This window comes from Carlito syrichta, unplaced genomic scaffold (genome assembly GCF_000164805.1).
Source record: "Carlito syrichta isolate Samal-C Ts95f unplaced genomic scaffold, Tarsius_syrichta-2.0.1 Scaffold131666, whole genome shotgun sequence".
NCBI classification, from domain to species: Eukaryota; Metazoa; Chordata; class Mammalia; order Primates; family Tarsiidae; genus Carlito; species Carlito syrichta.
Window position 1 is genome coordinate 18694 of NW_007075762.1, and position 27908 is coordinate 46601.

General features: G+C 39.0%; 1 protein-coding gene and 1 pseudogene across 1 annotated transcript in view; both read left to right on the forward strand.

Moving 5' to 3' along the window:
• Positions 1 to 246: 246 nt before the first annotated feature.
• LOC103250712 (phosphatidylinositide phosphatase SAC2) overlaps positions 247 to 27908 on the forward strand; it is a 67170-nt gene continuing 39508 nt past the window's right edge. The window contains exon 1 of the mRNA XM_021708166.1: positions 247 to 327. The gene's annotated coding sequence lies outside the window, so the exon portion shown is untranslated. The remainder of the gene's footprint in view (positions 328 to 27908) is intronic.
• On the forward strand, positions 5730 to 6216 carry LOC103250714 (annotated as a pseudogene).

The window sequence follows — 27908 nt, forward strand, 5'->3', positions numbered from 1 at the left end:
GTACTGCTTCCTATCTGGGTAGAGTTTCTGAAAGTTACTTCTCTTTCCGTAACTGCCCTTGTATCAGAAAACTTATTCAGACCCCAGATTTAATGCTTGTCACAAATTCCTTAATGGTAATATGTTCAGTTCTCATGTTCATGTTGCTTTTTTGGGATGTTGATCATTTTTTAATATACTGCTAAGTATATTGTTTTAATATATTTTTTGATGAATGTTTTCTCATCACTGCTTATTTTATTTTAGCTACTGATCTACTTCTTGCCTGGAATCCCATTTGTTTGGGTTTGGTAGAAGGTGTTATTGGGAAAATTCAGCTCCATTCAGGTATGTTTCTATAAACTCCTCAAACTTGTCAAGTTTAATGTGGCATTCTGTGATGTTTTCATCTTTGAGGATACATGTAAATTCTGTTATGGCTTTGGTTCCTTTGTCTTAATTTTGGGTCTGCTCAAAAGGGCATATTTCCATATAAGTTTAATGAAATAAAAATAAAGCTTTGGAGAAGTTACATTACAATCCTTCCTTTTACTAAAAAAGATTTATTGAAAGCCTACTGTGTGTTAGGAATTGTACTAATTGGTAGAACACAATAATATGCAAAAACTGAGCTGTTTCTACTCTCATGGAGCTTACAGTTTAGGAGGAAAGACAGATATTTCAAAATGTATAATTAGTTGATAATTGTGGTAGGTGCTATGAAGGAAAGCTACAAAAAGTACATTGATTTCAAGGGGGAGAGGTAGAAATAAAGTTGGATAGGTAGGCAGATGGCAGACATGATTGGTTGGCTTTGGGGTCAGCTGTCCATTCCTGATACAGTCAACTCTGCCCAGGAGAGTATGGCTTTACTGGGGACCCCTATCTAGGGCAGGCAGATTGATGGGAAGTCTAGGTCATTCACCAGATCCTCATTTGGAAGTACAGGTACCTGGGTTCAGGGGGAATTTTGTTGGTGGGATAACATAGCAGACATTTTATAGGCAGATATCAAAAGGCTAACTGAAAAGGACTGAATGAAATATTTTAAGCACCATATTTAAATTAACTTTTTCCTTGGTATCAATTTTAATGAGATGAATTACAGGAAGCTTTGCCATTACTTATATGTAATTGAGAAAATATCTGTCTCTGTAGTGTGCTTTGAAAATAATCTTATTGAGTGTTTGGGAGCTAGGTTGATTTTTGTGTATTGGAAAGCACATATTGCTGTGACAATCTGATTTTCCCTTGCTAGATCCTTTGGTTGTTTTAAAAGTGCGTTTTTATGATGAAATATTTTAGAAATACAAAAAGCTGTTTATTACAAGTATGCAATAAAGTTGTTGTAAAATACACATATTTATCTACCATCCAGATCAAGAAATGAAGCATGACCAGTGTCTTTGGAGCCCTCTCTGTGCCCTTCTCCATGTGTTTTCTGTTTCCTTCCCCTTAAGGGAACCTGTTTTGAATTTGTATTTATTGCCTTGATTTTCATTATTGCTTTTATTACATATGTATTCCTAAACATTATGTTGCTAAGGCTTGTATTTTGACCTTTTTATATAAATGATATTAAGCTGTTTGTGTTCTTTTACTTTTTATTATTTATATTTTGAGATTTACCCATGTTGATGCATGAAACTAAAATTTCTTATTTCACTATTATATGAATATATCATGATTTGTCCTTTTTTCTGTTGAGTTATTTCCTTTTTTTTTTGCTATTAGAAATAATACTGCTGTGAACATTGTATATTCTGTATTTGGTAGGTTTTAAAAAATTTTTGCAACACAGAGGAGGATAGCATTTAGTCATTGTGTAACCATGCTAAGTATTTTAATAACACTCTCCTACCTGTCCACATTTACATGCATATATTTTTAATTCATTCACATGCTGACAGGATAATTTCACAGCTGGATGTTCTGAGCTAAAATTCGTTTTCTATTATTTAAATGACATGTATGAAACTTTTGAGTTATTTTCCTTCAATTTCAGTCACGTCTTAGAACAGTGAATAAATCACTGAGATCAGTCAGGAGACCTGAATACAAGCTCTATTTGTTGGCTTTGAGATATAGGAGAAGTTGCCTTACATCTGTTTCATGGACCTGTTGTTGTGTAACAAGTCACCCCCAAAGTTAATGAGTTAAAACAACAACAGTGTGTAATTTCTCATGATTCTATGGGCTGACCAAGTGGCTCTTTGCTCTTCTTTTGTTGGCTAGCATCATTCATGTGGCACCATTCACCTGGGAGTTTGCTTGGGTTGCTTCAGTTTTCCTTTGCATGGCCTCTTTCTCCATGTGCTTCATCTCACAAGACCTTTCCTTGGGTCCGCCTCTCCTAGATAGTGTGGATGTCTTTTGAGGGTGGTGGCTGGGTGCCAAGAAGACAAGTCCTATTGTGCAAAGATCTCTACTTCTTATGCTATACAACTAGAGTAATTGGTCTCTTTATTTCCATACGGTAGTTTGAGTCTTGAATGAAGATAAGACACCTAAACGTGCTTAGTAAATTGCAAATCACTATTTTATCAAGGCTCTTTTGGTTGCAAATACAAACCTATCAGCTCTGACCACCAGCTCTCCCTATATATTTCCTTCATTTCCATCTCTCTCTCTCTCTCTCTCTCTCTCTCTCCTTTCTCTGTGTTTATGTAGGACAGAATTTCTGCCCTTAAAATGTCACCCTTGGCTCACACTGGTAATCCCAGCACTTAGGGAGACGGAGTCGAGGGGATTGCCTGAGTCCAGGGGTTTGAGACTAGCCTGGGCAACTTGGCAAGACCTTATCTCTACAACAGATCTAAAAGTTAGCTGGGCGTGGTGACACATGCCTGTGATTTTAGCTTCTTGGAAGGCTGAGGCGAAAGGATCACCTGAGCCCAGCAGGTCAAGGCTGTGGTAGCCATGAGCATGCTACTGCACTCCAGCTGGGCAACAGAGTGAGACACCTAGTCAAAATAAATAAATAAATAACCTTCAAACCAACTGATATCTGACATTCCCTGTAATCACTGGAGACTGACCAGCAATTGCTGTTTTAAACAAGGATTGAGTAGTGAGTTTAGTTCTGACTTCTAGGAAAGAGATTTACTGGTCACATAGGTTAAACATACTCCAGAGGCCCATTTCCCTAGGGGCCAAGGGCAGTCAGAGCAGGAGGGTTTGGACTTGGCAGACAACCCAAAAGTGGTCTCCTACATAAGTTAATTGATGATAAACTTATGGTGCTATAAAAGTATGCTCATGCAGGAGGTAGTGAAGAGTGAAGATAGTGTCACCTGTGGTCAGCCCCCTTGTATATTTACTTCTTCTCCTTGCCTGCCTTTGGCCCCCAAATGGGGTGGGAGAGTGGTTGACAGGCAGTGAGAATACCTACAATATAGGATATTTTGGAAGAGGGAGAGAGTGAACTGGAGAAAGTATAAAAAGGGAAAAAGGGGCAGGGAAATTCTCTTATTTTTCACTATCCTAATCCTTGAACCTTCCCCCTCCTTCTTGTCACATCTGTTAAAAGATTTGGCTCTTAAGAAAGGGAGTGGGGAGGAAGCAAAGGGGAGTCTTGGGGCTCCTGTTGTGCTTCCCACCCCTCCCAACCCTCTCTGTGTCGTTCCACCCCAGCTCCTTGCCATGAGCACCATCTTACTCTCCTCATGTGTCCTTGGGCATGCCTCCTTTCCTCTTCCTGTGCCCCATTAAAGTTCTTGCTCTAGGTCAGGTTGACTTGGAAGGGAGGTATGCTGCTAGTGTGTGTTAGAACTGACATCATTTTGGAGGCATATTCCCATGAGAACATCTTTGAGGGTTAGGGGATAAGGGGAATGAAATATCTGTACTTAGCTGGGCTTGGTGGCTCATCCTGTAATCCCACGCCTTTGGGAGGCTGAGGTGAGTGGATTGCCTGAGCCTGCGAGTTCGAGACCCACCTGGGCAGCGAGACCTCATCTCTACAATAAATAAAAAAAAAAATCAGCCAGGTGTGGTAGCGCATGCCTGTAATTCCGGCTACTTGGAAGGCTGAGGCAGAAGGATCGCCGGAGCCCAGCAGATCAAGGCTGTGGTGGCCAGGAGCGGCCACTGCACTCTAGTCTGGGTGACAGAGTGAGATTCCAACTCAAAAAAAAAAAAAAAGAAAAAGAAAGGAAAAAAAAATATCTGTACTTAAACTCTTTCTCACTCTTGTTTCCCTCCTACTTATTCTCTACATATTAATGCACAAATTTTTGTTCTTGCCTAGTGAGATGGGAACATAAATTTATTTGAACAGATGTCATTGACAGTCTTAAAACGGCGTGGGTGAACTGTGCTGCTGTTCCTGACTGTCACTGAACTCTGGAATGTAGCAAGCTCTTATGACTTAGGAACTGTATTGGTTTGCGAGGGCCACCATGGAAAAATACCATATACTGGTAGTATAAACAATATAATTTTCTTTGCTCACAATTCTGGAAGCCAGAAGTCTAAGATCAAGGTTTCCATGGGGTTGGTTTCTTCCAAAGCCTCTGTCTTCACTTGGTCTTCCTTCTATAACTGTGTGTCTAAATTTCCTCATCATAGAATGACATCAGTCATATTGGATTAGAGTCCACCCTAATGAACTCATTTTAACTTAATTGCCTCTATAAAAAGATAGGTCTCCAGATAGTCACATTATGAGGCACTGGGGGTTGGGATTTAAGCATGTGAATTTTGAGGGGACACAGTTTAGCCTATAATAGAAACCTAATGTCCACTGAAATGCTCATTACAAAAGCATATCAAAGAGAATTCTCTCTAGGCCAGTATTGTTTCCTGCTGCTTACCCTTATTTCACAGTGTGATAAGTCATTCCTCAAGTATCATTGATGAGGCACCCACCCCAGATCGCACAATTGCCTTTGGTTAGGTTACTTCATCTAAGCCTCAGTTGCTGTGTATAAGATAAAAGTGATAATACTTCCTTGATATTGTTATTATGAAGATTTAGTAAAACTCACAGAAGGCTGGGCATGGTGGTTCACACCTTTAATTCCAGCAGTTTGGGAGGCCAACGCAGAAGAATCTCTTGAGCCTAGTAGTTAGAGACCAGTCTGAGCAACATAGTGAGACCTTGTCTCTCACAGCCACTGTAGCCTCAACCTGCTGGGCTTAGGCGATCCTTCTGCCTCAGCCTTCCAAGTAGCTGGAACTACAGGCGTGCACTACCATGCCTGGCTAATTTATTTATTGTAGAGATGAGGTCTTGCCATGATGCCTGGGTTGGTCTTAAACCCATGGGCTCAGGCCATCCTCTTGGCTCTGCCTCCCAAGGTGCTGGGATTACAGGCGTGAACCACCGTGCCCAGCAATGGAGTAATTTAAGTGTTTTTTGGTTATAGTGTCCTTTGTTGATGATTGCCTGTGCTTTTAGCAAGGTCTGCTAAAAAATTCTTCTCTTTACCCTAGTGACTAAAAAATATCTATTTAGAATCGTTAGCCTGTTTTCGGGTTGGAAGCCCAGAGATTTGCAGACAGGTGGACTTCAGCTAGGATGTAATATAGTCTGTCTCTGACAACTTAAATGTGTCTTTGATTTGACCAGTTGAGATTTATTAATGAGGATCAGAAAGTAGGAGGGATGTGTGATATGTCAAATAGATAAAAGAAAAGTATAGCTCCATGAAAAAGCAACATTTAAACAGTTCATTGTAGTATTTAGGAGGAAATAAGAATGATAGTAGGCGTTGTGGAGTGGAGTGGCCAATGGCCTGCGCAGCAACATGCATAAGTTTTATTGTAACTACTGCGATATGTACCTCACCCGTGACTCTCCATCTGTGAGAAAGACACATTGCAGTGGTAGGAAACACAAAGAGAATGTGAAAGACTACTATCAGAATTGAATGGAAGAGCAGGCTCAGAGCCTGATTGACAAAACAACTGCTGCATTTCAACAAGGAAAGATACTTCCTACACCATTCTCTGCTCCGCCTCCTGCAGGGGTGATGATCCCACCTCCCCCTAGTCTTCCAGGTCCTCCCCGCCCTGGTATGATGCCAGCACCTCATATGGGGGGGCCCTCCCATGATGCCAATGAACCAGCCCGGGCATCCTTCTCCTGGGATGATGCCAGTGGAAACTGCTCCTGGAATGAGGCCACCCATGGAAAGCCACATGTCAATGATGCCTGGGCCCCCAGTAATAAGACCTCCCGCCCATCCCATGATGGTGCCCACTCGGCCTGGAATGACTTGACCAGACAGATAAGGATAGGGGGAGGACTCTTTTATCAGTTTTATAGTACTTGTTCTACTTGACCAGATGATAGTGCTGTGACTGTTTTCTTAATAGCATATAAGAAAGACTTGGTCCCCCTTCTTATCAGAGAATAGTTTTGGAGAGGAAAAGGACAAACAAAGTACAGTTTTCATTTGTATTGTGAAATGTAAAAATAAAATTGTCAACTCTTTTAATTAAAAAAAAAAAGAATGATAGTAAAATTTTTATCACAATTGTAATTACTTGTTAATTTTTTTTTCTTTCTGTTCCCTCTCTGGGAAATAGTCTTTAAGAAGATAATGGTTGGGGCTGTCTTTTCTGTTTGCCTCCTGTGTCCCTGTGTACTAACTAGCCCACAGCAGGGGCTACTAAAAAATACTCAAAGTACTCACTGATTTAATACATGTTCATGGAGTACCTGTTGTGTGCAAAGGCCTACACTCAGTGCTGGGTGCTGCAGGCTAAACAAAACACTTCCAGGAGCATAGACTTAGAATCTGAACAATAAATGTTAATTATTCAATCACATAGGGTTTTATCATTACAAACTTAAACATATGTAGAAAAGTGTTGCTGGGCGTAGTGGCTCAAGCCTGTAATCCCAGCACTTTGGGAGGCCTAGGCGAAAGGATTGCCTGAGCCCAGAGGTTCAAGACCAGCCTGGGCAACTTGGTGAGACCTTGTCTCTACAATAAGTCAAAAATTAGCTGGGTGTGGTAGTGAGCGCCTGTAGTTCCAGCTACTTGGAATGCTGAGGCCGAAGGATCCCCTGAGCCCAGCGGGTCGAGGCTGCAGTGGCCGTGAGCATGCCACTGCACTCCAGCCTGGGTGACAGTGAGACTCTGACTCAAATAAAAAAAGACAGGTGTTGGGTGCTGTGGAGCATATGACAGAGAAACCTGACTGAGTGGGGCTGAGGTTTCTAGATGGAAAGCTCAAGGAGTTATGTGTAGGGTAAGACACAGGGAATGAGAGGAGAGATTGGTTCTTGGCAGAGCAAGCAGCTGTGCAAAAGGCTTACATGATTGATGTGCTACTTTTCCTCATTTTCTGTGTAATGGCTGGGTATAGCCATGTCTTCACACAGACATCCATGAAAAGATTGCTTTAGGCTGAAGATTTTAAATAGATTACTAAAGCTCTTCAAGTTAAAATGTATTTTCAAGATTGAGAAGAGGATAAGCTCAATTAGAGATAGAAGTATCTGAATATAAAAAGCAAAAAGATTCATTATTAGAGGAATATATCCCATGTTATATTCTGGCATAGCTTGAAGAGAAAATTGTCAGGAGTCTTGATTAATGTGGCAATAGAGGCTCTTTGTTTAGTAATTAAGTGAATTACTACTCATAGTACTGATCAGTCACAGACCAAATTCACTCAAGTAGATCTCATTCATTAAAATAGTACTCACCATCTGCTGTTCTTTTACTTTTGAAGTGGTGAAGATGTCTCAATCATTAAGATGGTAAAGTGTATTATGCATATGATTTTAATAGTGATTTTACTCTTTTCTTTATGGAGCCTTGCTATGGCACTAATGACAGGAAACATTTTATATATCTTAGTGATGAATGGGACTTGCCTTAAAAGCCACTGAAAAGCCCCACTCCTCAAGGGCATTGGAGAGAAACATGGAGAAGCCTGGCAGGGCCCCTGTGGAGCTCTCAGACCCTGCTGAAGGCCTGGTTCCTGGGATGAGCCTCTTAGATACTGCTTCTGTCTAAATATGAGTTTGTATACAACTCTACTGTGGGGAAAGTGGGTTATTTTATTGTCTCTTGACAACTCGCATGATTAAAAACATGTAGATATTGTGATGGTGGTTGTATAACTATAAATTTATTAAAAATCATTGAGTTGTATACTTACAATGGATGAATTTTATAGTATATAAATTATATCTCCATAAAATAATTTAAGTCAAAAAGGTAGCATTTGTCATAGCCTATTGTCATTACTTCTGATTTTATCTTTAAAAAATGGAATCTACATTTTGGTAACTTGTAGGTGATTTTTTTTCATGTAGTTGAAGAATACTTTCCTCAAAGCAACAGTATTATTTATAGCATAACATTTCTTTCAAAATATAAATGATCTGAAAAGGAATTTAAATACAGTCATTTTATATTCATTTTCTCATGTATGAGGATCTCAGAATTACTTCTTTTTTTTTTTTTTTGAGTTGGAGTCTCACTCTGTCGGCAGTGGCATTCTCCCAGCTACTGCAGCCTCTACCTGCTGAGCTCAGGTGATCCTTCTGCCTCAGCCTTCCAAGTAGCTAGAACTACGCATGCGCTACCATGCCCGGCTAGTTTTTTGATTTATTGTAGAGACAAGGTCTTGCCAAGTTGCCAGACTGGTCTCAAACCTCTGGGCTCAGGCAATCCTCTCGCCTTGGCCTCCTAAAGTGCTGGGATTACAGGCTTGAGCCACTGCACCTGGCAACTTATTTAATTTAATTTATTTATTTATTTTGAGTTGAGAAAACAGGATTTATTGAGAGGGCAGAAAAGCTCCCAGAGTGGGAGGAGACGTTGCTCCTGACCACTTATTTTAAAGGTAAGATTTTCATTGGCGAGTAGGTTCCTGGTTAACCCTTACGAGATTCTTTAACTGTACTTTAGCTGACCCATTCTAACAGACTTGATCCTCAGAAGCAGGCAGCTAAGTGGTATGAGAGGATTACTTTGAAAACTTCCCATTGGTCTTATTTTTGTCTCCCTCTTGTTCCTTTTCCTCTCTCCCCAGGTACTAGGTATTGAATAGTTCATACTTCTCTCTTTGCTCCCTTCAGCTTGTTCCATCATTTTATGCTTCAGAATTTCCCATCTACCTTGTCTGTCATCTGAGCTCCAGTCTCCTTGGTGCAGATGATTCCACCTCTCGTAGAAGCAATGCTTGAACTAGTCACATGAACATGACCCATAGTTCTGAGCTCCCCAGGGGGTCATTAAACAAGCTGCTTCTTATTTCTGAGCATATCTCTAAGTGGCATGGCAGATTTTTTATATTAATATTTTCAGGCAGAGAGATACTTTAGTAGCCGCACAGCTTATCTACTAGCATTCCTTTCTTTAGTCATAAACCTATTTGTTCTTAAACTCCAGTTGTTTTCCTCAGTGATTTCTGTGACAGGAATATTAGAAGTTTGTTTTAGCCTCAGAAAGAGTGGAAGATTGTTAAGGTAAAACTGACTTTATGGGCCACTTATAAAGGTGCTTTCTATATTCCCTGCTTTATACTACTTTTGGACTTTATCTTATTGAACATTTAAAAATAATTTCAATCAAATTATTATCAGGGTTGATGGTCTTTGAGAATGGAGAGTTTTAATAAATATATTAAGTTCTCACTTAGGATTGGCCAGTAACAACTATTGAGAGCAAAAAATGAAGGTTATTTATTTAATTGACTTGGATATCAGATTTCTTGCAGCTGGTGGACTTGGGTCCCTTTGGTTCCTCCAACCTTGAAACATTCTTGATACCACTTTTCACAGCTATAATTTGTCTTAATGATGATAAATTTGTATTGTGAATAAAAATCCTGATTATCTTTATTATGTTGGGGCTTAATCGGTAGAAAAATATGTAATATATTAAAGGTTTTTATAAATGTATGAGGAAATGTCTTAGCACTTCAAAGTGATATGCTGCAGTTATCTGGAAAATACATTTTTATGTAGAAAATCATTTTACCCAGCAGTACTTAATAAGCTAGACTTTTCTAGCTTTTTGAGACTTTTCTATTTTTTTTAAGATACAAAAGAGTTTGTATTTTTATAGAGTATAATAGATTATTTAAAGATTATTTCTTTTCATGGAAGATCTTTATTAGGGATTTAACTTTAGTCCTAAGCTTCACAGACTGAGCTGAATATGCTTCTAATTGCACCATTTGGTTCTTTTGAAGTAGAGCCTTTTAAAAAAATGTCTCTTGCCCTAGATGTTCTCTCTGTGAGTCATTGTCAATTTTCTATAAACCTAGACTTAGGAAACTTTAGTAGGCAACAGAGCAGCCAGTCAAAAAACATTGAATAGCTACTATGTTTGGAAGATGAACAAATTAATAGTTAGCTCTTTAGTCACTGAGAACATTAGAAGCCCAGTGTGATGTACTTTTAGCTACCTGGTACCTGACGTTAAAAAAGCCAGCACTGGTGTGGTAGCATTACTTGTTATTCCATTTACTTAATGTTTGGTGTTCACTGAAATATATTCTGGGAAATATGGTGCTCTGTCTGTTTCCATTAGGGGAAAATAAAAAGCATCTCTCTTAATGTAGTTTAAAAAAAAAAAGGAGAGAGAGGGAGAAATGGTTTTAAGTATAAAACAAAACAATGTATTAAACATACCATGAATTTATATCTTTAGTAGAAATTTAAATTCATGCATGTGTGCATAAACCTATTTTATAGACTCATTCTCATATTCATTTAAAAGTACTAAATGTCCAATCAATAGCTTATGTAACAGGTATCAATGAAGTAGGTTTTATGCATACTTAGAACTGAATTTAAATTCTACCAAAGATTTATAAATAAGGAAGAATCTTTCAAATTGGAACATCATTTGCCTTGAGATAAGCTATTAAGATATTATCCTAATTATTAGATTATCTTAGAATTCATAGCATGTTAATATAATAGTACAGTCATCCCTTGATATAAGGGGATTGGTTCCAGGACCACTTGCTTGTTCCAAAATCCTTACATACTCGAAGTCCCTCATTCAGTCCTGTGTACTCAAAGTTGGCTCTCTATATATGAGGTTCTGCACATCATGAATACTGTATTTTTTTTTTTTTTGAGTCAGAGTCTCACTTTGTCATCTAGGCCGGAATGCAGTGGCATGCTCATGGCCACTGCAGCCTTGACTTGCTGGGCTAAGGCAATCCTTCTACCTCAGCCTTCCAAGTAGCTGGAATTACAGGCATGTGCCATCATGGCTGGCTAATTTTTCTTGATTTATCCTGGAGATGAGGTCTTGCCAAGTTGCCCAGGCTGGTCTCGAACTCATAGGCTCAGGCAATCTTCTCACCTCAGCCTCCCAAAGTGCTGGGATTATAGGCATGAGCCATCACGCACGGCCTGTATATTCAATCTGTGTTTGATTGGAAAAAAAAAAATACACATATAAGTGGATCTGTGCAGTTCAAACCTGTGTTGTTTAAGGATCAACTATATATAATATTTGTCTTAGTCTTTTTGGGCTGTTATAATAATACTATACACTGGGTGGTTTATAAAAAGTAGAAATGTTTTTCTCACAGTTCTGGAGGCTGGGCAGTCCAAGGGCGAAGCCTGGTAGAGTTGATGTATGGTGAAGGCCTGCTTCCTGGTTCACAGATGGTCTCTTCTCACTGAGTCCTCAGATGTCATAAGAGGCACTGGAACTCTCCTGGGTCTCTTTTGTGAGGGCAGAACACTAATAACCTGATTGCCTATCAATACCATGACAAATGCCATAATACCTTAACTTAAGGGTTAGGATTTCAACATATAGTTGTCCCTCTATATCCACAGGTTCCACATCTACAAATTCAACCAACTATGGACCAAAAATATTTTGAGAAAAAAATAATGAAAAAAACCAATAAAATAATTTTAGAAAACCCCACAAATAAAAACCAATACAGTGTAACAACTATTTACATAGCATTTACAATGTAGTAGGTATTGTAAGGAATCTAGAGATGATTTAAAGTATATGGAAGGATATGTGTAGATTATATGCAAATACTATGCCATTTTACATAAGGGACTCAAGCACTTGTTGATTTTGGTATTCAAGGGGTCCTGGAATCAATTCCCCACAGACAGAGATAAGATGTCTACCCTCTAGTATTCTGTCCTGGTCCTCTAAAATTTATGTCTTTCTTATGTGCAAAGTGCATTTATTACATCCCAACAGCCCCAGAAGTCTTAACTCATTCCAGCATCAACTCTAAAGTCTAAAATCCAGAGTCTTGTCTAAATATCATCTAAATCAGATGTGGGTGAGACTCAAGGTATGATTCATCCTGAGACAAATTGCTCTTTAGCTGTGAACCTGTGAAACAAAACAAGTTATATGCTTCCAAAATATGGGATGGTGGCACAGGTATGGGATAGACATTTTCATTTATTTATTTTTTGAGTTGGAGTCTCACTCTGTCACTCAGACTGGTATGCAGTGGCCACTCCCAGCCACTGCAATCTCAACCTACTGGCCTCCAGCGATCCTTCTGCTTCAACCTTCCAAGTAGCTGGAACTACAGGTGCACGCTACCATGCCCGGCTAATTTTTTATTTATTGTAGAGATGAGGTCTCGCCAAGTTGCCCAGGCGGGTCTCGAACCCGCGGGCTCAGGCAATCCACTCACCTCGGCCTGACATTTTCATTTTAAAAGAAAAAAATAGGAAAGAAGAAGTAGGTAATGGGGCTCAAGTAAATCCAAACTATAAGATAAACTCTTGAGACCTTAAGGCTTGAAAATAATCTTCAATAATTTTGGGGTCAACGTTCTGCATTCCAAACACACTGGAGAGAGGTCCTACCCTCCAGACCTACCGAGGTGGGGGCCCTGACTTGGTTCTACTCAGCAAGGATTGTGCTCCTAGGGCTCTGCTGGGTATTCCTGTCCTCGTGGCTTTGGGTAGAGGCTATCTTACCGCTGAAAATAAGGCAATGGCCTGCCCTATTGAAACTGAGAAGGCAGTCCTGATGCTCTCTGAATCACCTTTAGAATCAGTCTTTCCTTATCTTGAAGATAGCCAAATAACTCTGTGGTTCAGTCCTGTAAAATCCAAGAAATCTGTCAGCCATTCTTCATTCCTTCCAACTCCTTCCTCCTCAACTCAAACTGGTAGCTCTCCTGCTAGGGTGGCTAAGTCCATGGTTCATGCCTATACTAATCTCTTTGTCAAAGGGATGCTTGACCATACCCTTTAATGTTCTCCACTGAACATACTTTCACATTTTTTGCAATAGGGATAGAATTTTTCAAATGTACTTCCTTTTTTATTTTTATTTTTTGAGTTGGAGTCTCACTCGGTCGCCCAGACTGGAGTGCAGTGGCCGCTCCCGGCCACCGCCGCCTCGACCTGCTGGGCTCCGGCGATCCTCCCACCCTAGCCTTCCGAGTAGCCGGAATTACAGGCATGCACTACCACGCCCGGCTGATTTTTTGATTTATTGTAGAGATGAGGTCTCACTGCCCAGTTGGGTCTCAAACCTGCGGGCTCACGCAATCCACTCACCTCAGCCTCCCAAAGGCGTGGGATTACAGGCTGAGCCACCGAGCCCGGCTTGTGCTTCCTTTTTGCTTAACAGTTCTGTTTTTAAGTCGTATCTGTCTTACATTTTACTATAGTAAGTCAGGGGAAACCAAACCACACGTTTGACAATTTGCTTACAAATAACTTCAGCTAAATATCCAATTTCATCACTTTTATGGTCTACCCTCTACAAGACACTAGAATATAAACACACAAGTTCTTTTCCATATTGTAGCAAGGATTGCCTTCTCTTCCTTGTCAAATAACATATTCCTTATTTCCACCTGAAACTTCATCAGAATGCTCTTTACTGTCCATTTTTCTACAAACATTCTTTCTTTCTTTTTTTTTTTGGAAAAAAAACAAAACAACCTCGACCTGCTGGGCTCCGGCAATCCTTCCACCTCAGCCTTCCAAGTAGCTGGAACTACAGGCGCGTGCTACCACGCCCTGCTAATTTTTTGATTTATTGTAGAGATGAGGTCTTGCCAAGTTGCCCAGGCGCGTCTCGAACTCGCAGGCTCAGGCAGTCCACTCACCTCAGCCTCCCAAAGCGCGGGATCACAGGCTGAGCCACCAAGCCCAGCTTAGATTTTCTTCTTTCTGAGCCCTTACCAGAATCACCCTTAAGGTCCATTGTGGTAATCTAGAAATTCTTCTAGTATATGCCTCCAAACTCTTCCAGCCTCTACCTATTACCCATTTTCAAAACTGCTTCCACATCATTAGAAGTTTGTTGCAGCAGCACCCCCTACTTCTTGGTACCAAAATCTGTATTAAGACTCTGCTCTCTAGAACCAATAGTGTGTGTGCACACACACAGCTGACCCTTGAACAACACAGGATTAAATTGTGCAGGTCTACCTACATATGAATTTTCTTCTGCCTCTGCCACCCCTGAGACCTCAAGACTAACCCCCCCTTCTTCTTCCTTCTTAGCTTACTCCACGTGAAGATGAGGATGAAGATCTTTATAATGATCTACTTTCAATTAATGAGTCGTATTAATAGATATATTTTCTCTTATGATTTTTTTTTTTTTTTTTGAGTTGGAGTCTCACTCTGTCGCCCAGACTGGAGTGCAGTGGCCATTCCCGGCCACCGCAGCCTCGACCTGCTGGGGGCTGTGGCGATCTTTCCGTCTCAGCCTTCCAAGTAGCAGGAATACAGGCGCGCGCTACCATGCCCGGCTAATTTTTGATTTATTGTAGAGATGAGGTCTCGCCAAGTTGCCCAGGTGGGTCTCGAACCCACGGGCTCAGGCAATTCACTCACCTCAGCCTCCCAAGGCGCAGAATTACAGGCTGAGCCACCGAGCCCGGCTTATGATTTTTTTAAATAACATTTTTCTTAGCTTTAGTGTAAGAAATATAATACATATAGCATACAAAATGTGTGTTAATCAAATATGCTATCAGTGAGGCTTCTGGTCAACAGTAGGCTACTAGTAGTTAAGTTTTGGGGGAGTCAAAAGTTATATGTGGATTTATTACTGCATATTGGGGGTCAGCACCCCTAACCCCTGTATTGTTCAATGGTTAATTTTATGAGTGTGTGTGTGTGTGTGTGTGTGTGTGTGTGTGTGTGTATGTGTATAAATGTAATAAAGAGATTTTATATGTATATATATAAAGATTATTATATAAAGAGATTTATTATGAGGGATTGGCTTGGGTAATTATGGAGGTTGAAAGGTCCCATGATCTGTCTTCTGCAAGTTGAAGAACCAGGAAATCTGGTGCTGTTGTTCCATTCTAAGCTCAAGGCTTGAGAAGTAGGGGAGCCAACTGTCTAAGACCCAGTTAGAATCCAAAGGCAGCACCAATTCTGGAAACACCCCCATATATACACCCAGAAATAATGTTTTACCAGCTCTCTGGTCATCACTTAGCCAAGTCAAATTGACACATAAAATTAACCATCACGGGGCCTTTTTTTTTTTTTGAGTAGGAGTCTCACTCTGTCACCCTGGCTGGAGTGCAGTGGCACACTCAGGACCTCCACCGCCTTGATCTGCTGGGCTCAGGCTATCCTTCTGCCTCAGCCTTCCAAGTAGCTGGAACCACAGGCATGTGTCACCACGCCCAGCTAATTATTTATTTATTTATTTATTGTAGAGTGATCTCAGCAAGTTGCCCAGGCTGGTCTCGAACTTCTGGACTCAGGCAATCCTCTTGCCTCCGCCTTCCAAAGTGCTGAAATTATAGGCATTAGCCACCGTGCCTAGCTCACAGGGCCATTTAAAGATACTTTATATACTTAAAAAATGAGATTAAGAGTCCATGTGCAATGGTTCATGCTTGTAATCCCAGCACTTGGGGAGGCTGAGATGGGAGGATTGCTTGAGGCCAGGCATTCAAAACCAGCCTGGGCAACATAGCAACACTCCAACTCTACCAAAAAAAACAACACATCAAGAAAACTAATCAGAGGTTCTGTTTCTGACAGTAGAAGTATTTGATGAGATAATGACCAAGAATTTTCCAAAATCAGCTATAAATACAAGCCATAGATTCAAAAGTAGGCATCTCATAGTAAAACCAATAAAAATGAAAGACAAAGAAGATATCCTAAAAAACAGCCAAAGAAAAATACACAGTGAATTCAAAGACCTGTGGTAGCTTTGATAGAAATAATGGAAGCCAGAAGACAGTGGAATGACATCTTCAAAGTGCCTGTTCAGAATTTTATACCTTCGAAAGTTAAGGAAAATAAAGACATTCTGAGACAAGCAAAAACTGAATGTGTCACCGGCAGTCTCTGTACTAAAAGAAATGCTAAAGAGAATTTTTCAGACAAAAGGGAAATGATTCCAGATGGGAGTATAGAGACATAGGAAGGAATGAAGATCAATGGAAAGGGGACATCAGTTGGTAAGTTTAAATGCATTTGGCTTCATATAGCACTTAAATTTAATGGAGAATTAAAATATACTGTAGTAATAGTAACAATAGGTTGTTAAAAGGGGTTAGTATTCTAAGTCCTTTCATTATGGATGAAGTGGTATAAAACCGGTTTTTTAAAGTTAGGGTTTATGTTATCTTCTACAGTGTAACCACTGATGATAATAAAAGATTGTAAAAAGCTAATAAAGGGAAGAAGTTGAATAATAATGATTTTAAAACATAACCCAAAAGAAGGTAAGAAAAGGCATGTATGAAACAGACGGGATAAACAGTAAGATGGTAGATTGTGTCCTAAATGTATTTGTAATTATATTACACATAAATAGACTTAATGCTTCAGTTAAAAACCCAAGATTTTCATACTAGAAAGGCTATAAAACCCATCTACATGCTGATTTCAAGATAAACACCATATATATACATATATATGTATATATATATACACACACACACACACACACACACACACACACACACACACACACACACACACACACACAGAGGATGGTTGGAAATAAAAGGGTAGAAAAAAGACAAATTGTGCAAATATTAGCCTGATGAAAACTGACGTAGTTATGCTAACATTAAAGTAGACTTTCAGGCAAGAAACTTAGAGAATTATTTCAAAAATAAAGTGTTAAAGTCACCAGAAAGATATAACAATTTAAAATTTGTATGCACCTAATATAATCTCAAAATATATAAAGAGCAATGTGTCACTTAACTTACATTTTTTAGTTTAGACTGTCTATTTGAAGTAACAGAGAAACATGTGAGTATCCTTATTTACAACTTGACGGAGAAGAGAGGAAAGGTGAGCAGACTATAATCTCCTTTCCAAATTCTCTTTTTCCTTCTTTACCAACACATCTCCATTCTATGATATATCTGGTGCAAATGTAGATGCTTCTGTAGCTCCTTGAGAATCATCTGCGGATGCCCTTCAAGAAATTAAATATTTGTATTAGAATATTGTGTTACAAAAGACTTTGGAGTGTGTAACATCCACCTCTGTTTTTGGGTTTGTATTTATTGGTGTGTCAATATAATTATGAATTCTTTCAAACACATTGGTGCCTGCTTGTCCCAGCCACTGGGGAGACTGAAGTGGGAGGATCACTTGAGTCCAGGAGTCCTGGGCTGTAGTGCACTTTGCTGATGAGGTGTCTTCACTAAGTTTGGCGTCAGTATGGTGAGCTCCTGGAAGCTGGGACCGCCAGGTTGCTGCCTAAGCAGGGGTGAACCAGCCCAGGTCAGAAGTGACGCAGATCAGAACTTCCATGTTGATTAGTAGTGGGATTGTACCTGTGAATAGCCATTATATTCCTGCCTGGGCAACATAGTGAGACTCCCATCTCTTAAAAAAAAAGAACACACATACCCCTAATAATAATAATAATAATAATAATAATAATAATAATAATAGCTCTCCTGTGCTGACTCCTCGAGTCATAATTACACAACTGTGTGAGGGTTAAGGCAGCTGAGTGCTTTCTTTTGCCATTTCCTAACCTCACCCCTGTGAATGCTTCAGGAAAAGTGGACCTAGGAGAGTTAACTCTTTATCCTCAGGAATATAGTCTGCAGTATTGGGGCATACTAAAAGAAGTAAACGTGAGAACGTTTAGCAAATACACTTTTGCCTCTCTTCACTTTAGCCTTTGTTTATCACATGAATGTTTATATAGAGAGAGAAACTGGAAACTGTTCAAAAGAGCAGTGAAAGTAGAATCTACAAAATAAATGAATTATGGTCATATGCTACGAAGTCATTTTTAAGCTCTCAAGTAAAATTTAAAGGACTAATGTCAAGAATGGCAACCAGTTGCTTTCCATATTTGCTGTTCTTATATGAAAGAACTAAAGTGAGGTTTAAAGAATGTCCATAGAGTGGTCAACGGGAACTTTAGTTTTATCTGTAATGTTTAAACTTTAAAAAAATGAAATATATCATAAATTCCTCATTTAACATTATTAATAAATGATCTTTAGATATGCATTATTGGATCAATTGTATATTTTTTCTGTTAGTGGGATGGTTAGAAATATGTAGATGCAGTACTCCCTAGAGGTGAGGTCATGAGTAGGGAGATGGGGCTGGTTAAGTTTTTTTTTTGAGTTGGAGTCTCACTCTGTCACCCAGACTGGAGTGCAGTGGCATGCTCATGGCTACCTCAGCTTCGACTTGCAAGCTCAGGTGGTCCTTCTGCCTCAGCCTTCCATGTAGCTGGAACTACAGGCACACACTATCATGCCTGGCTAATTTTTTGATTTATTGTAGAGATGAGGTCTCGCCAAGTTACCCACGCTGGTCTCAGACCTGTGGGCTCAGGCAGTTCTCTCACCTTGGCCTTCCAAAGTGCTGGGATTGTAGGCATGAGCCACCACTCCTGGCCAGTTTTTTAAAATTTATTTTTATTTCTACTTTTTGAGACAGTATCTTGTTATATTGCTCAGGGTGGTCTTGAACTCCCAGGGCTCAAGCAGTTCTTCTGCCTCAGCTATTCATGTCTGGCAGTGTCTGGCAATGGTTAATTTTGTGTGTCAGCTTTACTGAGAAGGGATGCCCATGTTGCCGGTAAAACATTGTTTCTGGGCATTTGCGTGAGGGTGTTTGTAGAAGAGGGTGTTTGATTATACAATAAGTGAATCACTTGAAAGTGTACGAGCACTTGTAGGATAAAGATTTTCATTCAACTTTAGAAAAAAATGTCTTCTTCCATATTAGGGTTCTCCAGAGAAGCAGAACAAATAGAATGTATATATAAGAGGAGAATTATTGTAGAAATTGCTATACTATTGGTATACTGCATGAAGATTTGCCCTCACCCATGAAGGTGGTCATTGTTCAGTCCATTAAGGGTCAGAATAGAACAAAGAGGTAGAGGAAGGGTGACTTTGTACTCTCTGCTTGAGCCTGGACATTCATCTTCTCCTGCCCTTGTATATGAGAGTTTCAGTTCTTAAACCTTTGAATTCACATTGGTACTTAAACCATCAGCCTTCCAGTTTTCATGCCTTTGGGCTTGGGTTGGCCCTTATACCACTGACTCCTGTATACTTGGACTGAATTATACCAGACTTTCTTGGTTCTCTGGCTGGCAGATGGCAGATTGTGGGACTTCTTGGATTCTATAATCCCGTGAGCAATTCCTATAATAAATCTTCTCATATATATATTCTATTTGTTCTATTTCTCTGGAGAACCCTAATATGGAAGAAGACATTTTTTTTTTCTAAAGTTGAATGAAAATCTTTATCCTACAATTGCTCATCCCCTTTCAAGTGATTCACTTATTGTATAGTCAAACAATTGAATCTTTTCCAGAATTATTGTTTCAGCTTGCCCTACTGGTCATGCTTTTCAAGATAATCACTTCCTAATCAGTTTTCTTATCCAGTTGGGGAAGTCAGGTTTCCTTGTTTCTTTCTTCCTGGAGGAGACAGGGTTACAAAATTGACCTTTTCCCTCTATTGTAAACATATTTTAAACATATTTAAAAAGTTGAAAAAAATCTTTATGCTGTCAGACCTTGCTAGATTAAATTATCTTTTGATTCTTTGTTATGCCATATATCCTGATCTCAACATGGCAGCTTTAATTGAACCAGGTTTCTTTTTCTGTTGGGTAATAAGTTAATATAAATAGCCTGTTTTCATGCTTTAAAAAATGTTATTATAAAATATGCCTAATGGGTACTGGGATTGCTAAACAATAGTGATGCTGTGCTTTTATGTTCTTTTAAAAACTCTAAGTATAAAAAATATATTTAGACCACTTAACCCTATAACTCAATATGCACATTCCCATTGGACTTCTCAGGCTTTTGTGTGGCAGTGGTATTTTGTTTTGTTTCACCTAAGGCAAAATAATTACAGGAATAGAGATTGCTATTATTTTCTCTGAGGTTTTTGTTTTGTTTTCTAGAGTGTATGATTTTTCCTGAAAATAACTCAGTGTTCAATTCATAATTTTTAGTTTCTTTTCATTGTGAGAATTTTCATTATTCCTTTGATCATCACTCTAGACAGCTACATCTTTTCACTAATGTTGAAATATTTCAGGAATTAATAGGCTATCTTTTCTTAACCTCCATTTTTGGCAGAAAATATACTGCTGAGTTTTTTATTATCTTTTATAGGTAGGACTCCTAACAAGGTCTTTTGTTCTTCAGAAAGAGTTCTTTTAAAAAATCGAGTCTTATTTTACGTACTATAAAATTAACCCTTTTAAAGTGTACAATTCAGTGGTTTTTAGTTTATTCACAAGGTTATGCCACCATTACCCCTCTCTAGTTCCAGAACATTTTTAACATCCTCAAATGAAACCTCTTATATAGGCAGTCATTTTCTCCCACCCCCAGCTCCTGGCAACCACTAATCTATCAAGCAGGATTTCCCTGCTCTTGATATTTCACATAAATGAAAGCATACAATTTGTGGTCCTTTGTGATTGACTTCTTTCACTTAGCATAATGTTTTTAAGGCATATCCATGTTGAAACATGTGTTGGTACTTCATTCTTTTTTTTTTTTTGAGTCAGCGTCTCACTCAGTTGCCCAGGCTTGACCTGCTGTGCTCAGGCGAGCCTTCCACCACAGCCTTCCAAGTAGCTGGAACCACAGGTGTACACCACCACACTCAGCTAATTTTTTTGATTTATTGTAGAGATGAAGTCTTGCCATGTTGCCCAGACTGGTCTTGAACCCCTGTTCTCAGGCAATATACTCACCTCCGCCTCCCAAAGTGCTGGGATTATAGGCATGAGCTGCTGCATCCGGCCTTCATTCCTTTTTATGCTGAATAATATTCCATTGTATGGATAGAGCACATTTTGTTTGTTTCTTCATCCGTTGATGGATGTTTGGGCTGTTTCCACAGAATGTGCTTTTTTAAAATTGAAAGTTTTGAATAGGTAGTACATGTATATGGTTTAACAATGCAAATAATTGTGAGGGCTCCCTGTTCCTAGCTCCCCAATTTTCACTGCTTTATTTAGCCCACCATTATCATTATTAGTTTCTTGTGAATCCTTCCAGAGTTTCTTAATGCATTTACAAATACAATTATTATACATCAATCCTTCATTTTCTGCACAAAAGGTTCATATTCTGTACCTTACATTTTCTTCCTAAAATAATATCTTGGCGATCTTTCCATCACAGTATAAAGAGAGTAGGTCTTCATTTAAAAAAAAAATCTGTATAATATTTTATTGTACAGAAGTATAATTTACTTAGTCTTTTTAAAATTAGAATTTTAGGTCACTCCAGTTTTACTCTGTTACTTATAAGTAATGCTACCAGTAATAACCCTGTCCATATGTAGCTTCCCTAATTTATCAGTATATCTTTAGGATAAATGCCCACGATTGGAATTGTTATGTCAAAGAATAGAAGCACTGTTTATCTTCTTCATTTATTTATTTAATTAATTAACTTTTTTTTTTTTGAGTTGGAGTCTCACTCTGTTGCCCAGACTGGAGTGCAGTGGCATACTCCCGGCCACCGCAGCCTCTACCTGCTGGGCTCCGGCAATCCTTCTGCCTCAGCCTTCCAAGTAGCTGGAACTACAGGCGCACGCTACTATGCCTGGCTTAATTTTTTTTTTTTTATTTATTGTAGAGATGAGGTCTCACCAAGTTGCCCAGGTGGGTCTCGAACCTCGGGCTCAGGCAGTCCACTCACCTCAGCCTCCCAAAGTGCAGGATTACAGGCTGAGCCACCGAGCCTGGCTTATTTAATTAATTTTTTAATCTCCCCCCAATAATGTCTGTTTACTCACAGCCATATAAAGCGTATGATAGCATTTTTTTGTATTTTTTCAGTGTGATGGTTGAACTGTGGTGTCTCAGCATAGTTTTAATGTTCGATTTCACTTGTTATGAGTAAATTTGAGCATCTTTCCATATCTGTACAGCCATTTGTGTTTCTTTTTCTTTAAGCTGTGTGTTCATATCGCTTCTTCAGTTTTCTGTTTGGTTATTGTGTTTTCTCTCTTCAGTCTTTAGAAATTCTTTATTAAATAGGGAAATTAGTCCCTTGGGTGCTAATTTTTTTCTAGTTTGCCTTGAGTTTATAGTGTTTTTTTGCCATGTTGAACTTTTTGATTCTAGCATAATCAAATTTATTAATTTTTTAATGTTTTCTTTTCCAGGAAAAAAATTTTTTTTTTTTTTTTTTTTTTGAGTTGGAGTCTCACTCTGTCACCCAGACTGGAGTGCAGTGGCTGCTCCCGGCCACCGCAGCCTCGACCTGCTGTGCTCCGGCGATCCTTCCGGCTCAGCCTTCCAAGTAGCTGGAATTACAGGCATGCGCTACCACGCCCGGCTGATTTTTTTTTTGATTTATTGTAGAAATGAGGTCTCGCCAAGTTGCCCACGTGGGTTTCGAACCCGCGGGCTCAGGCAATCCACTCACCTCAGCCTCCCAAAGGCGCGGGATTATGGCTGAGCCACCGAGCCTGGCCTCTTTTCCAAGAAAATTTAAAGGAAAGTTAAGAGAGGGAAAAAAAAAAAGAAAAAAAATCCAGCCCTCATATCAACATACCGTTTTTCAAAGAAGAGAGAAGTTAAGGTTGGATTACTTAGATTATAACTGGTAAATACCTATTTCCTTATCAGTTTTTCTCTTTGCTTAGTTTTTTTGGTTTGTTTGTTTTTTGTTTGAGTTGAAGTCTCAATCTGTTGCCCAGGCTGGAGTACAGTGGCATGCTCACAGCTACTGTGGTCTCGATCTACTGGGCTGAGGTGATCCTTCTGCCTCAGCCTTCCAAGTAGCTGGAACCACAGTCACGTGCCTCCATGCTTGGCTGTTTTTTAATTTATTGTAGAGATGAGGTCTCGCCAAATTGCCCAGGCTGGTCTTGAACCCCTGGGCTCAGGCAATCCTCTCGCCTCCGCCTCCCAAAGTGCTGGCATTATAGGCATAAGCCACCATGCCTGGCTTCATTTATTTTTTAAAAATATCTGTGGAATATTTTATCATACAAAAGTATCATAATTAACTTATTCTTTTAAAAAATTATTATAATTTTAGATCACTTTCAGTTTTACTCTGTTGTGAATAGTATTACCAGGAATAGCCTTGTCCATATGTAGCTTCTCTTTTCTGTCCATTTTATGACTTCTGGGTTATATATATCATGCTTCCAAAGGTCTTTCTACTCCAAGATGATAAAAAGAGTCTGCTATATTTTGTTTTGTTATGTTTATATTTTTATCAATTAGTTCATTTAGTATTCATTTTTGGATGTGGTTTGCAATAAGAATTTAACTTTTTCCTTGTGGAGAACCAGTTATTTCAATACCATTTATTGACACACCATTCTTTCCCTCTTTTTATCATCATTTATTAGATGTTCATATTTCCATAGGTCTGTGTCTGGCTTCTATAGTCTATTCTAGTGATTTATTTAGCCATTTCTTTACTAGTATCTAGTATCACATTGTTTTATTTACCATAGTTTTTTTTTTTTTAGACAGAGGGTCTTGCTCTGTCTCTCAGGCAGAAGTGCAGTGACATGATCATAGCTTACTGTAGATATGAACTCCTGGCTCAAGCAGTTCTCCACCTCAGCTTCCCTCGTAGTTGAGACTACAGGCACGTCACCAGGCCCAGATAATTAAATTTTTTTTTTAAGAGACAGGATCTCACTGTATTACCCAGGCTGGTCTTGAACTCCTGGCCTCAAGTGACCCTCCTAAGTAGCTGGAATTATAGGCACAAGCCACATACTTGACTTTCCCATAGTTTTATAGTACATTTTGCAATCTGGAAAAGCAAATAATTTCTCAGTTTCTATTTGAAATTTTCACTGAATATTTTCACACAATTTAGTCTTTCAAGTGAAATTTAAAGTATATTTAAATTTCCCTAAAAGTCAGTCTCTAGAGTTTTGACTGAAATTGCTTGAAATTTCTAGATTAATTTGAGTGATACCAACAAGTTTGAAATACTGAGCTTGCCTATCTAGGAACATGGTGCTTTCATTTACTTAATTTCCATATGCACTAAATGAAAGTTTAGTGGTACTTTTTATATAGATATTAGATATTTCTAATTGGAATTATTACCAGAAACTTCATTGCTCTTGTTGCTAATGAGTCCCTTTTTCTATTATATGTGGCAGTAGCTTATATTAATGCTTTTTGTATGTTTATATTTATATCTGGCCACATCAGTGGACTCTGTTATTATTGGTTTCTCAAGGTTTCAGCATTTTTTTCTAAATAAATAATATGATTTATTTTCTTGATGATATATGTCCTATTTTTTAACCTTTTATATTACATCTAAAGTCCACACTTTTTCTATGAAGCCATGGTTTAACAAATGAAAAATACCCAGCACATAGTAAAGGCTCAATATTAGTATCCTCCTTTACTATTTTCAGTATTAATGCATTTATCAAAAAGCAAAAAACTAAACTAAGTAAAATTTGTAAGGAAATAGGTACTTACTTACTAGTTTGAATCTAAGTAATTTACATTTACTATTTATTTATTTATGAGAGTAATTTACTCTCTTCTTTGGAAAATGGTATTATGCTAAGAGGTTGAATTTTTTTTTCTCTCAACTTAAAAAAATTTCCTTGGAAAAGAAAATCAACAAAAATATTTGGTTATGCTAGAATCAAAAACTTTTTTTGCCATTTATTTCTTGAAGAAACTGGATTACCAAGTAGAATTCTAACTCCTTTTTAATTTTTTTTTGAGTCGGAGTCTCACTCTGTCACTGAGGCTGGAGTGTAGTGGCACGCTCATGGCTACTACAGGCTCTACCTGGTGGGCTCAGGCGGTCCTTCCACCTCAACCTTTCAAGAGTAGCTGGAACTAATTTTTTGATTTATTTTAGAGACGAGGTCTCGCCAAGTTGCCCAGGCTGGTCTCGAACCCCTGGGCTCAGGCAATCTACTCACCTCTGCCTCCCAAAGTGCTAGGATTACAGGCATGAGCCATCATGCCTAGCTCCTAACTCAGATTTTTAACCCAAATCCCATGGAATTTCTTCTTTATTTTTCAGATTTGCAATTTTTTTTTTTTAATTAAAAGAGAGGTACAGAGTCATTAAAAAAAAAACTGATCATCATAGAAGATTCTGAGTCATACATTGGTTACTATTGGACCTGAGTGGTGGGTGAATTTGAGTTTATTATATTGCTTCCTCTACTTTTGTGTATGTTTGAAAATGTCTATTATGGGAAATTTTTTAAAAAGCCTATCTCACCAGTTACTAGCTCTGTTGCCTAGGGCAGGTTATTTGAATGTTTTTAGTTTTTCAACTGTCAGATAGAAAGGGTATCTACTAGCAAGGTGTGTTGTAATGTTAAAAAATATATGTACATTGCCTTGTGATACTTATAGTAGATAGTTAGATATTCAACAAACATTAACTATTAGGAATAATAATATGAATTATAAAAAATTATTATTTGCCGGGCTCGGTGGCTCAGCCTGTAATCCTGTGCTTTGGGAGGCTGAGGTGAGTGGATTGCCTGAGCCCGCGGGTTTGAGACTTGTCTGGGCAACTTGGCGAGACCTCATCTCCACAATAAATCAAAAAATTAGCTGGGCGTGGTAGCACGCGCCTGTAGTTCCGCTACTCGGAAGGCTGAGGCGGAAGGATTGCCCTAGCCCAGCAGGTCGAGGCTGCAGTGGCCTCGACCTACTTCAGAGAGTAATGATGAGGATTAAATAATAATTTTTTTTTTTTTTTTGAGTTGGAGTCTCACTCTGTCACCCAGGTTGGAGTGCAGTGGCATGCTCACGGCCACCGCAGCCTTGGCCTACTGGGCTCAGGCGATCCTTCTACCTCAGCCTTCCAAGTAGATAGAACGTGCCACAACACCCAGCTAATTTTTTAATTTATTGTAGAGATGAGGTCTCGCCAAGTTGCCCAGGCGGGTCTTGAACCCAAGGGCTCAGGCAGTCCTCTCACCTCAGCATCCCAAAGTGCTGGTATTATAGGCATGAGCCACTGTGTCTGGCCTTATCCCATTTTTTAAATGAGAAAACTGAGAATTGGAGGAGCTAAATATTATGATAAGTACATAACAAATAAGTGATGGAGCTAAAATTCACATCTGAGTTCTGACCTCAAAGTCCAGGAGACTTGGAGCCTCCCTGAAAAGAGGCTATATACAAAATCTTCTTTCTGTTGTTGGTTATCGTTTACATTATATTTATCAGATTTTTTTTTTTTTTTTGAGTCAGAGTTTTACTTTGTCACGCAGGCACAATCACATGCTACTGCAGCCTCTACCTTCTGGGCTCAGGCTATCCTTTCCCCTCTGCCTTCCAAGTAGTTGGACTTAGACTCACGTCACCACACTCAGCTAATTTTTTTTATTTATCATAGAGACAAAGTCTTGCCAAGTTGCCCAGGCTGGCCTCGAACCTCCGGGCTCAGGCAGTCTTCTTACCTTGGCCTCCCAAAATGCCACAATTACAGGCATGAGCCACCATGCCTGGCAGTATTTCTCAGATTTAATCTTCATCATAAATGCAAGGAATACTGAAGGTCAGTCTATAACTTTTTTTTAAAAAAGCACACAAATTTTTCACCTTTTTGTGTATGAATAGATAACTACACTCTAAAAAGTATGCATATTTTATTTAAAAATATATGTAAATTTGTACTTTGAGTTTAGATATTGACAATACTAGTATTTTTGTGGAAAAAAGATGCCCTTAGATTTCCCAAGTGAGTTTGTGAATGGGTAAAACCTCTGTGTTTGAAAATTAAAATCTTGGCTAGGTGCAATGGCTCACACCTGTAATCCCAGCACTTTGGGAGGCCAAGGTGAGAAGATTTCTTGAGCTCAGGAGTTTGAGACCAACCTAGGCAACATAGTGAGACCTCATCTCTTAAAAAAAAAAAAAAAAATAGTTAGGCATGGTGGCACATGCCTGTAGTTTTAGCTACTCAGGAAGTTTAAGTGGGAGGATTGCCTGAGCCTAGGAGCTTGAGGCTGCGGTGAGCCATGATTGTGCCATTGCACTCCAACCTGGGTGACAGAATGAGACTCCAACTAAAATAAAAAGTTTTTTTTAAAAAATGTTTTTGATACTATACAGATTTTTTATAAAGATATATATTATATTTGATAATGTACATTATGTTTTGTTACTCTGAATTTATTAAATCTCAGTTTGCATTGTTGATATGAAGTGAATCCAGAGTAAATCAAGACAAGATGTAAACCAGGAAGCCAACTTTCTAATGTTGCTTTTCTGTTTAGCTGCAAACACTAAATTGTTCCCTGTAACATAGAAATTATTCCTGTGAATTTGAGAGACCTATTATAAGAATTTCTTAGCTGGGCTTGGTGGCTTAGCCTGTAATCCAGCGCCTTTGGGAGGCTAGGTGAGTGGATTGCCTGAGCCTGTGGGTTCGAGACCCGCCTGGGCAACTTGGTAAGACCTCATCTTTACAATAAATCAAAAATCAACCGGGTGTGGTAGCGCGTGCCTGTAGTTCCAGCTCCTTGGAAGGCTGAGGCGGAAGGATCGC